Source organism: Equus caballus, chromosome 1, assembly GCF_041296265.1.
Source record: "Equus caballus isolate H_3958 breed thoroughbred chromosome 1, TB-T2T, whole genome shotgun sequence".
Taxonomy (NCBI): Eukaryota; Metazoa; Chordata; class Mammalia; order Perissodactyla; family Equidae; genus Equus; species Equus caballus.
Window position 1 is genome coordinate 99811731 of NC_091684.1, and position 13234 is coordinate 99824964.

The window sequence follows — 13234 nt, forward strand, 5'->3', positions numbered from 1 at the left end:
AGGGCACACTTCAACTGATATCACATCCTAGTTCACTACCTCAAACGTTTTTTTAAAAGTAGGATTTATGTTTTATAGCAGTTTTAGAATCACAACAAAATTGAGAGGAAGGCACAGAGGTTTCCCATATACCTCCTGTCTCTACACATGCATACGTGATAGCTACGACATTATCAACATCCCCCACCAGAGTGGTACATTTGTTACAACTGATAAACCTACATTGACAATTATTTTCACTCAAAGTTCACAGTTTACATTAGGATTCACTCTTCGTGTTGTACAATCCATGGGTTTGGACGAAAGTGTAATGACATGTATCCACCACTATATTATCATACAGAGGAGTTTCATTGCTCTAAATATCCTCTGTGTGTCACCTATTTGTCCCTACCTGCTCCCTAGCCCCTGGTAACCGCTGATATATTTACTGTCTCCATAGTTTTGCCTTTTCCAGAATGTAATATAGTAAGAATCATATAGTATGTAGCTTTTTCAGATTGGCTTTTTCACTTCATAATATGCATTTGAGTTTCCTCCATGTTTTTTCATCACTTGATATCTTATTTTTTTTAGCACTGAATAATAATGCATTGCCTGGATGTCCCACAGTTTATTTATCCATTCATTTCTGAAGGACATCTTGGCTGCTTCCAGAAATATTTTAATAATTGCCCTGCGTCAGCCACACCACAGGCTACCAGTGTTGTACGTATCACAAGCCAAGAGGTATGCTGGCAAGAAATATCTTAGATATTTGGTGTTTGGAAATAGACTTTGAGGTGATTTTTGTGCAAAAGGATTATTGTGGAGTGAACTCAAGAATAACACCAGCAAGAAAGAAAAACTGGGCATAGAGAAAAGTTAAACTGTAATGTAGTTTCAACAGAGAGGACAGCTGATCCCTCCAGAGCTGGGATGTTCCTTCAAAATTTTCTATCATATGATCCAGCATTTTACTTCTGGGTATATATCCAAGGGAAATGAAAACAGCATGTCAAAAAGATATCTGCACACCTATGTTTACTGTGGTGTCATTCACAACAGCCAAGATATGGAAACAACCTAAGTGTCTGTCAATAGACAAATGAATACATAAGATGAGGTATATACATACAATGGAATATTATTCAGCCAAGAGAAATAATGACATCCCGCCATTCACAACAACATGGATGGAACTTGAGGGCATTATGCTAAGTGAGACAGAGAAAGGCTAATACTGTATACTACCCTTTACATGTGGAATCTTAAAAAGCTGAACTCACAGAAAGGGAAAGTAGCATGGTGGTTACCAGGGCTGGGGGATGGGAAAATTGGGGAGATGTTGGTCAAAATGTACAAACTTGCAGTTAGAAGATGAATAGGTTCTGGAGATCTAAGTAATCCCAGTGATTACAGTCAAAAATACTGTCATATTCTTCAAAGTTGCTAAGAGAGTGAATCTTCAATGTTCTCACCACAAAAAAGAAATGATAGTTATCTGACATGGTGGAGGTGTTGGCTAAATCTATGGTGGTGATCATATTGCCATACATAAATGTATCAAAGCAACATGTTATACATCTTAAACTTACACATTATATATCAATGATGTCTCAATACAAAAAATAAACAAAAATAAATGAAATCAAAGCATAAAACTGTTTTCAGTTGAACAAGAGGTCCAGAGGTTTGTATTCAAACATCACCACTCATTGAACGAGGGCTTCCCACAGGAAGACGTTTTGACCTTGAGTGCGGCAACAACCGTGAGCCAACAACAATTCTCTGGGGGAGACATAGTTGTTGCCATCAGCAGCCGACAGTCCTAGTATCTGGAGAAGCAAGTGGCTCAGCCATGAAGTGGGGATCTGGGCAGCACACCACAGCATCTACTACAATGGATGCATTAAGGGGAAAAATCTTAAGTAAATGCATGCATAGAAGAAACATTCACAGTAAAGGTGACGTTGCACTTAGCTATACACCATGAGTAAGACTTTCCCTATTTGATGTGGTCAAGAAATGGGTAATATAACCTAAATAACAATTTTGGACACCAAAGCTTGGTGGAGCTTCCCAGTTGGTGGACACACTAATGTGCCGGGAGGTAGACTCACCCCGATTCCACAAGGAGAGGGCGTGGAAGATCTGTGTTCAGAACCCTCCCAGACCTCATTCTATGTGTCTCTTCATTCAGCTCTTCCTGCTTAATATCCTTTATAAGAAAACTGTAACTGTAAGTACAGCACTTTCCTGAATTCTGTGAGCCATTCTAGTGAATTATCAAAACTGAAGGGGATCATGGAAATCCCCTGAATTTGTACCCAATGGGTCAGAAGTGTGGGTGATTTGGGAATTCCACTTGTGGCTGGCATCTGAAGTAGAGGAAGTCTTTTTAGCAACTGTGCCTTGAGCTTGTGGGGTCTGCATTAATTCTGGATGTTTAGCGCCATAATTGAATTACAGTAAACCAGTTGGGTTTGGTTTCAGAATAATGACTCCCTTAAAATGCCTTCAATGGGACCAGTATCTTTTCTGCCTGTTCGCTGCTCTGTCTCCAACACCTTGCATGGTGCCTGCCACAACACAACAGTTTTTCATTATTTGTCCAAAAAATCAAGCATATTATCCATTATAGTAAATCCACTTTCTTCTTGAGGTGATTTGATTTCCTTGGACTTCCTGCTCATGATGTCTGGATTGCTTTCCAGGTCAATAGCTTCCATTGTTAGACCTTTTTCTGCTTTTCTTTCCATTATTTCTTGGACATTATGCCTTCTTTTTTCTTGGATTCCAATTTTGTATTTCTTGGAGTCTACCTTCAACTTTTTTTCTTTGATTTTAATTTAATTTGTTTTGTTTTGTTTTTGTGTACAAGCTGTTTGTTTTTAGGGAGAGTTTATTAGGAGTAAGCTACTTTCATGACTTAAAACTTCTGTTGTTTTAAAGTAATTGAATAATAGTTTGGCATTGAGTGTAACATGTAGTCTAAAATATTTCCTCAGAATTATAATGTCCTTGATTCACTGTCTTCCTGCAATTTTTGCTGATGAATAGTCAGTTGCCAATCTGGTTCGTTTTCCTTTGTTGGCAACTTCTTGCTTTATGAAAAACACAAAAATTCTTTTGCATCTTCTTGTTATATAAGAGTTGAAATCTTCATAATGAAATATCTTCGGGGGTGCTTATTGTCTGGTTGACTCCGTAAGAGGGTATCAGGATCAGTTGTAGGCAAGTAGATGTCTCCACTACATGTTGAAATAAGTAATGCCTTCCTGTGGGTGTTAGATGCTCTTTTAGGAGCTCTAAATCTACCCAAAAATATATTCTATTCATTAAAAAAAACTCTGGTTTTGGATTAAGTTCCAATAACAGATTCTAATTTCTGTAGGATGCTGAAGGAATGGAGAATAATTTGGAAAAGGGCATTTGACCACTCTGTTCCATGAACAGCCCTTTGATCCATTTCTATAACTGTTTAGTCATGACATCTTGCTTTCTATACCTGCAGATACAGAGCTGGGAACCTTTCTTCAGTGCTCAGAAAAATTGCCCCCACACCATCTGCAGCCTTCTTCAGAGAGTGTGTTCTGCGGTCCAGCTTTCTCTATCCTAGTTTATTTTTCAGTATTATTCTACCCTTCTTTAATTTTCTAGGTAACTGTAAAATAGCTACTCTAATGGTGAAGCACCACACTTCCTCCATTTCTTAGGAGATGTGTACATATGTATACATATGTGTACATTTTCTATCTCATTTTGGTGGTATTTGAGGAGGCAATCTTGCTAAACATTTGCTTGCCTTATCTTTTAAAATAGAAATTCACGAAATTATTTCTAGATTTTATTTTTCAATTTTAATAATTATTTTAGTGTTTAATATTTATATGCTATTTTATGTGTAATACTTAATATTTTGATAATGTATTTTGTTTATTTCTACAGTGTAGTAGAGATGAGCATATACTTCCATGTAGCAGTCTAGGAGTGTGCAACAAAAACATGTCAGAGAATTTCTTATTTCAATTTTTCATGGAATTATTATCTTTAGGTTTGTTAAATGTCATATGCTTGAATGCATCCTGCTTTTCCTATCTATTTAGATATTTATAGATAAAATTTTAGGTGGACCAAAAGCCACTAACTTCATAATGCCATTGGGTTATTCATGTTGTTTAATAAATAACAATAATTACAGACATTTGCAAAATATTTTAATACCTGACATTATATTTTAAAGGATTAATAGCATACACTCATACAATAAAATTATATACAAGACTTGAAATAGATGTTTAAAGTATAAAACAGAAAGATGTCTATGTTATATAGTTGACAAATAAAAATGGAAGCAAATATGATTGCATACTTCTAAATCAAAGGGCTGCATTATTTTGCCCAGTCAGACCTCTAAGATCTGCCTTGAAGATTTTCTTCCCTCAAATATATTATGATGATCCATGGTGTATTATGTGATTATCTACAATTATCCTCAGCCTCTGCTTTGTCTTATTTCAAAACTCTTAATCTCCACTTTCCCAAGAAATAAAAATTTATTTTCCTCTTGACTGCTTCTTGAGGTAAAGTAACAGCTACCTCTCTTGAATAAATTCTGCTGCTCTCAACACATTTAGCCAAGAGCAGTCAGGGTAAGTTGGTTTGTAACTCCATTTTTTATTTTACAGTATTTAAAAGATAACTGCAAAAAATAATTATAAATTTGTGTTAATGAGTACACAAAATATAAAGATGGAATTTGTGACATCAATAAAATAAAGTGAGGCGGCAAACTGAAAGGAGCAGAGTTTCTGTAAGTGATTGAGTTGAGTTGGTATCAATTTAAAAGAGTATTATTTTAGGATATTTTATGAAATTTCCATGATAATCATAAGAAAATATCTATAGAATTGCAAAAGGATATGAGAAGGCAATCAAAAAATGTCACTATGAAAAAATCAACTCAAAACAAAAGAAGGAAGAGAGTAATTCTGATGAGTATCTAGAAGGCGTATGAAAAACAAATAAGAAAATGGCAATAATAAGTCCTTCCCTTTCAGTAATTATTTTAAATATAAATAGATTAAACTCCCCAATAAAAAGACAGATTGTCAGGATGGCTAAAAAATAGGATCCAACTCTGTATTGTCTTTAAAACACTCACTTTAGATCTAATGGCACACATAGGCAAAAAGTAAAAGGATTCGAAAAGATATTCTATGCAAAGAGTAACCAAAAGAGAGCAGAGTGTCTATACTAATATGAAGCAAAGTAAACTTTCTGCCAAAAAGTGTTACAAGAGACAAAGAAGGACATTATATAATTATAAAAGTGTCAATTCACCAAGAAGATATAACAATTATAAACATATTTGCATCAAACATCAGAATTCCAAAATACATGCAAACAAACATTGATAAAATCGAAGGACGAAATAGATAGCTTGAAAACAATAGAAGACTTAAATAGCCCACTTTGAGTAATTTGTAGAAAAACCAGCCAGAAAATCAATAAAGTATTAGAGGACCTGAACAACACTATAGACCAACTGAACCTAACGGACATGTACAGAACATTCTACCCAACAACAGCAGAATACACATTTTTCTCAAGTGCACATGGAACATTCTCCAGGATAAATATATGTTAGGCCATGAAATAGTCTTATTACATTGAAAAAGTTTGAAATCAAATATCTTTTCTAAACACAATGGGATGAAACTAAAAATCAATAGCGGAAGGAAAATTGGAAAATTCACAGATATGTGAAAATTAAGCAATACACTCAAACAAACAATAGTTCAAAGAAAAAAATCACAAGGAAAATTATGAAATATCTGAAGACAAATGAAAACACAACATACCAAAATTTATGTGATGTAGCAAATGCAGTACCAAAAGGGAATTTTATAGCTGTCAGTACCATCACGTCTATCCCTGGCATATCATATTCAAACTGAAGAAAACTAAGGACAAGGAAGAAATCTTGAATGAAGCCAGAGAAAGAAAGCTTAGCTATAGAGGAACAAAGATAAGAATCATAGTGAAATTCTTATAAGCCATCATCTAAGCAGGAAGAAAATGGAGAATAATATTAAAATTATTGGAAGAATATTTTAAAAAGTACTAACCTAGAATTCTATATTCAGTGACATTATTCTGCCAAGGTAAAAGAGAAATTAAAACTCTCTCAGACAAACAAAAGTTGAGGGAATTTGTTCCCAGCAGACTTGCCTTGTATGGCATGTTAAAAAAAATTTTTTTAAGAATAAAAATGATGTAGGTCACAAACTCACACATATATAAGGAAATAAAGAGTATGAGGAAAGGAGTAAATGAAGATAAAGTGTAATAGTTGATTATAATATATGGATAAGTGAAATGAACAACAGCACTATCGTAAGGGATGGGAAGAAGGAAATGAGAATACTCTCTTATAAGGTTCGTACCAAAAGGGAGAGAGATAACTTATTCAAAAGGCTCTAAGAAAAGGACTGCCAATCAATTCTATATCCAGCAGAAATGAACATAAAATACTGACATTCCCAGACAAAGAAAAGCAGACAATTTTTGGTAGTAGTCCTACTTTACAAGATTCTACTAAAGAATGTTCTTCAGAGTAACTTGAATCCACACAGGAAAGCAGTGCCAGTAAAGGTATATAGATAATTATCAAAATCAGTACAATTGCATGTTTCTATATCTTCATTTCCTTACTTGATTAAAGAAAACCAAATGTATGACATAAAATGTATGTAATTGTATTTTGAACACTTTAACATCTATATAAATGTAATATATTTGGCAGTATATATATTGTATCTCAACAAAGCTATTACCATTAAAAGTCCCATTTCCTTGTTGTCTTTGTTACTTGTTTTAAAGACAAAATGGACCATTTACACAGTTCATCTGATCATTTTGTCTATTGATCTTTTTATCTCCTATGTGCTAAGAAAACTTTTCAGGAAGATAAACCATTTAAATTTGAGATTTTACATTTCACAATAAAAGTAGGATTTTTATATGCTCCTGATTATACATAAATTCCTTCTCTATGTAAAAATATGTATACAATTCATATACGTAACAGGATGCCGAAAAAAGATGTTTCTTCCTATCTCATAGTTTTACTCAGCGGAAGTCTCACAGTTGACATGGATGAGTGACAAGAGTTCACACAATTTAAGGAGAGCACTAGGTTTCTGAAGGACTTATTGAGATTAAAAAAATGTGTTCTGAAACCTTCATCCCTTTATTCACCTCTTTCTTACGTAAAAGAAGTTAGAGGTCTGTGGTTGCTTTGAAGGGAATTCAAAGGATGAATGAACACTGTCATTCGGTCCCAGAAATCCGATCTGTTGAGTTGCATACATACATGTTTATAACTTCTTAAAACTTTTTGATATAATCATTTTAAGAGTGTTTTAATTTTATTCTGTTTCATATTTTTGGCCACTTAAAACTTAACTGATATAAAGGATAAGATTTTTCTCGGATTGATAATGTGAAAAATATAATTCCAATGGATGGATGGAAGTTAGACGATGCTCCCTGATTTAGTCTGTTAATGTTGAAAATAAATTTTAAGAAAAAAGAAGAAGATATTTCATTAAGAATTATGGAAGGAGCAGTAGCTGGTAAAGTAGGTAATCACTGAAGCTATTTCCATCTCTATTACATAATTACATATTTATTCTCAAAACATTTATTTCAGGCATATTTTACTTTTGTAATTTTATTTTATCATGTTCCGTATGTCAATATTGGAAAAATATTACTTTCTCACATATTTTCAGTTTCCCACTGTATAAATGAAATGTCAAATAGGAAACAGAAGGCACAATCAATTAGGATTTGAGAATAGTATATTTATCAAGGGATTAATTATAAAAGCATGGGTGGGTAAAGAACCTCAAAGGTTAGTTCAGGAACTTGGCGCTGGTCTGGGCAGAGCTCTCACCTTTCTACCACTCTTAAGTCTGAGGGGACAGCAGAAAGTGAGTTATTGAAATTGTATTGTAGTATAAAATATTTTATCCTTGAGAGTCTTTTATTCATTTTCCTATCATAATTCTCTCCAACAAAATATTTTTATGTTGAATTTTTAAAATAATTTACTGTGATCACAAGCAATCATTATTCTTTTCTGTACTAGTGCATGTTGAAAACAACCAAAAAGTACTTTGAGAATGGTACAGTTTGGTAACAATTATTCCTATTTCCCCTTGTTTATAGATTTTAAAAGTGAAGATATCTGCACTCATTATTGGATTTAGATGACATCTGACAAAACAATGTCACTCAATTCTCTAACATCCTTCTGAGTTGTATAGCACATATTGCATAATGACATGTCATCAAAAAGATTTTAATAATCAGCTGATAATTCATGCGTTCTCACGACTACTCAACTTGTCGAAAGTAAAGTATTACAAATTACAAGTCTTGCATAAATGTTTGTGACACATCCTGAGTCATTTTTTTCTTAGTTTCTAGAAATTAATACAATACAACTTAAGCAGGTCTTAGCAAAGGAATATACTTTTTCACTTAGAAATACCATATAAATGGAATTGAATTTAGGTGAAGCTAGGTTCAAAATAACCACACGAAATTGGAAATATCATAGTTTCTGCATGATTTCAATTTTGTAAGTAAATTAGAAGAATTTTGAACAACTTAACAAGAAATAATGAGTTTAACTCCTGATAATAATTACATATATATTAATAATCTTAATTAATGATTGAAAATAATTAATAGTTATATATTTGACAAAATTAGACAGCATATCTATAACCAGGAGAAAAGACCTAATCCTAAATAAATTCAGCTGTTTTCTAAAGTTCTGGATAATAAATTTTAGGTGGAATGTTGGAAACATTCTGTCACCCTATGTAAGGGTATGTTCTGCTTTTATGATGGAAACTTATTTTGCGTCATTAACAGCAAAAAGCAGCTAAGGCTCAGGCCACTAGTAAGTGTGGGGCTTACTAAAGCTATACTAATGGTTGTTAAAGGTGTTATCTATAGTAATATCACCAAAATATTGCCATTTATCTAGAAAGTACATTGGAGGAATAGCTAAATAGAGAAGTCATCAAGAGCTTAAACGGAAGAGGAGACTTGCATTCAAGTAACGTACGAATATGAATTTGAATATGCCTCCAGGGAAATACACCACTGGGAAAATTAGGTAAGATTTGCCTTCGTTTTGTATACTTAGGAAAGCGTGACGGTGAAGAGAAGGGAGAGCCAGCCTGAGACATTTCCTGAGTGAACATCCTGGGGCAGATCAATTTTAAGAAAAAAGTACATAGAAAAGTTGACTATTTGGGAGTTGATAGTATTAACACAACACACACTTAAATGCTTACAATGTCTTTGTGTTTCCCTAAGGTCTTACACACCCATGTTTGAAGACAACCTTTGAAGATATGCTTTTATTCAGTAGAGGAGACATGTGTAAGTTGGATTCAAAAACATGAATAAATTAAGTACTGATGCTAGCCCCATGGGGACATTGTGTACAAATTCATAGAACCTAAAAGATGACATACTGTCTCTCTATTTGTCTCGTGTCTTCTTTTTTGTATGACTGGTTAAATATTTCTGTATTTTATCAACTTTTACTCGTATACACATTTACTTACTTTATATATAGGTAAATGTAAAGGATGACTTTGTCCAGTTTTCATTGTCTTTCTCAGTCTCCGTGCATCCACCTCTACTGAGTTCTGTCTATAACCCTGGGTCTGGTAACCTACAGACTACATTGCCCATGCTCTTGTGTCAGCCGTAGACTCTGCCAATAGGACACAATTATGGTAGATCAGAAAGTGGGAAAAGAGGCGAAGCTCGCTTCTCCTTTCTCTCATCGCTTCTAGAGGCAGCGTTGGAAGTAGTTGACTCCTCCTGTGTTTCCAAATTCAACCACTGCTTCCTTTTCAGGGGGTCATGTCCAGAGCTCCACTGTGATTGAAACTAGCAGGGTGGGTTTTTCCTTCCCAGCTCCAGGAATGGCTGAGCAGAGCCCCGAGTTGTGCAGAGCCATACGTCCAGGATGCTAGTAGCATCATTTCCTTTCTTTACTCATCTTTGTGAATTCTGGAAACAGAAATGGCTTCTGAAGTCAAAAATTTCTAGCTATCAATCAACTTTTTTGTTTTGTTTATTCTCCTCCAGCACCCTTCTCTCTTTCTTTCCTATGTCTTTTAACATCTTGGTAACCTATTCTCTTTATTTAATAAGAGAGTATTAAAATCTTTAAAAATTAAATTTAAAAACTGGGATGTTTGATTTATTATTTTCCCTAGTTGGATCCTGTTTGATAAAGTAATTAATATAAAACTGAGTAGCAAATACAAATCTAGCTAGGTAAGGAAAGCAGGAACCTGAACAGAGTCCCTGGGTCATAGTTTGTTTTCAGCTTCACCAAGAATTTAAAACTTTCCGTTCTGGTCAAGGTGATGTACATAGTCCTGAGTGAGCCCCGGAAGACATGGGGGCCACCACCACATACTGGACATCTGACAACTGATGCATTACTCCTTATAAGCCACTTATGTATGATTAAGTGGTAGTATCTTTTAAACTTTTTTTAAAATTAATCTTTCTACTTTTAGATTATTGTAGATTCCCCTGCAGTTTTAAGGCATAATACAGAGAACTCATGCACACTTTACCCACTTTCCTCTACTGATAATCTCTTGCAAGACTATGGTCCCACATCACAACCTAGACACTGACATTGGTGCAATCTGTTGATCTTATTCAGGTTTTCCCAGGTCTACTTATTGGGTTTATTTGTGAGTGTTTAGTTCTGTGAAACATATCACACATGTAGGTTTTGGTATCCCAAGACGCAGTTGCAATATGGAATATTTACATCACCACAAGGACTCTTTATCTTGCCCTTTTGTAATGATAGTTACTTCCTTTCTGTGCCCACCCCTTCCTTAAACACTGGCAACCACTAATCTGTTCTCTATTTTTATCATTTGGTCATTTCAGCGATAGCATATAAATGGAATAATACAGTACGTAAACTTTTGAGAGTGGCTTTTTTCATCCAGCCTATTTCCCTTGAGATTCATCTCAGTGGCTGCATGTGTATTAAGAATTCATTCTTTTTTATCGCTGTGTAGTGTTCCACGAATTGGATATGCCACAATTTTTTTAAATACTTACCTGCTGAAGGGCATCTGGGTTGTTTCTGGGTTTTGGCTCTTACAAATAAAGCTGCAACATTTGTGGACCAATTTTTATGTGAACATATATTTTCATTTCTCTCGGATAGATGTACAACAGCTGTGTATATGGTGATCATGTGCTTAGTTTTATAAGAAACTGACAAACTGTAACCTATCAGAATGTCTAAAATTAAAAATATTGAAAACAACAAAATGTTGGAGAGGATGTAAAGAAACCGATCCCTCATGCATAGCTGGTAGGAAAGGAAAAGGCTATAAAACGGTTTGGCACTGTTTTTGTAACTTTTAAAGAAGCAAACTTTACATCGTGGCCAACTGCAGCCTCTCTTATGTTACGGACCTCACCATCCTGCCCCTCTCTCCTCTCTACAGTCCAGCTGAATGAGCAATGACCTGCTAACCAGCCTCTAGCACGTGTTTCCAACAATGCTGACATGATGGAGGGAAAATTGCCTGTAATGTGGACGTACATTAACAAAGCAGTTTTTCACAGATGTCTCTGAGGAATCTTTATAAATTATTGTGGCCATTGTAAATACACAACAGAAGAAAATGCTAAACCTTGTAAAACATGGGCTATTCATTATAAAATGCTTTTGTGGCATAATGTTAGTGTGTATTTGAAAACGTTTTTAAGCCACAAAAGGAAAATGCTTTGCATCTGATGAAACAGAGAGGGTTATTAATGGAGACTGAAAAATAGAGAAAACAGCTGCTTGAGGAAAAGCGTTGCAAAATGCTTTAAACTAATTTTATCTGCATCCTTCAAGTTGAATCTTGTAGTAAAAATGAATTTCGCTAAAGGCAAACCTCTCAATAAATATTTTGAAAAATATAACCTATAAAAAGAAATAAAAATAATCAAAAGCTTATCATATGATATAAATATATTTATGAATATGAATTCCATTGCCACAATTATTATTATTATAATTTTTTGCAAAGTACATTTTAACAACTAATGAGAAGACATGTAAAGTGAGTCATTTAGCCTAACAACAGAATTGGAAATAAAATATCTTAAAAAGGTAACAATAAGTACAAAAATAAAAGCACTTCATGAGAGACAAAGGTTAACCCAATGCAAAGTATATCATGAGAACCATTTCAAAGCCTGAAATTTAAGCTCGGGGGAGAATTAAAATATGCATCCATATTTTCCTTTTTTTATTGCAAAGGAAACATTCTTTCTAGACTGATTTAAAATCATATATAAGCAAAAAACTAATAGCAATTCAGACAGAAATAGTCTAGGTATTTACGAGTTTCTAATTAATGGATAAAGGTTTTCCCATATATTGATTCACATATTTTGTAAATATTTCCCCAGTTTGTCATTATACCTATGGTTATCTCAGGCATAAAACATTCTTTAATCTTTCTATAGCAAACATATATCTTTTTACTTTTACTTATATATATATATTTTTTATTGAGTCATAATGGTTTATAATATTGTGAAATTTCAGTTGTACATTATTATTTGTGAGTCACCATATAAATGCGCCCCTTCACCCCTTGTGCCCACCCCCACACCACTTGCCCCTGGTGACCACTAAACTGTTCTCTTTAGCCATGTGTTTATCTTCCACATATGAATGAAACCATACAGTGTCTGTCTTTCTCTGTCTGATTTATTTTGCTTAGCATAATACCCTCAAGGTCCATCCATGTTGTTGCAAATAGGACAAATTGTCTTTTTCATGGCTGAGTAGTATTCCATCATATATATATACCACATCTTCTTTGTTCTCTCATCAGTTGATGGGCACTTTGGTTGCTTCCATGTCTTGGCTATTGTGAATAATGCTGCAGTGAACATAGGGCTGCATAAGTCTCTTTGAATAGCTGATTTCAAGTTCTTTGGAAACATACCCTGTAGTGGGATAGCTGGGTCTTATGGTATTTCTATTTTCAGTTTTTTGAGAAATCTCCTTAGGAGTTCTATTAGCTTCTTTCTCTTGTATTTCCAGCTCCTTCCCCAGGTTTTGGAATTTCTCAGCTATTATTTCTCTGAACAAGCTTTCCGCTCCATT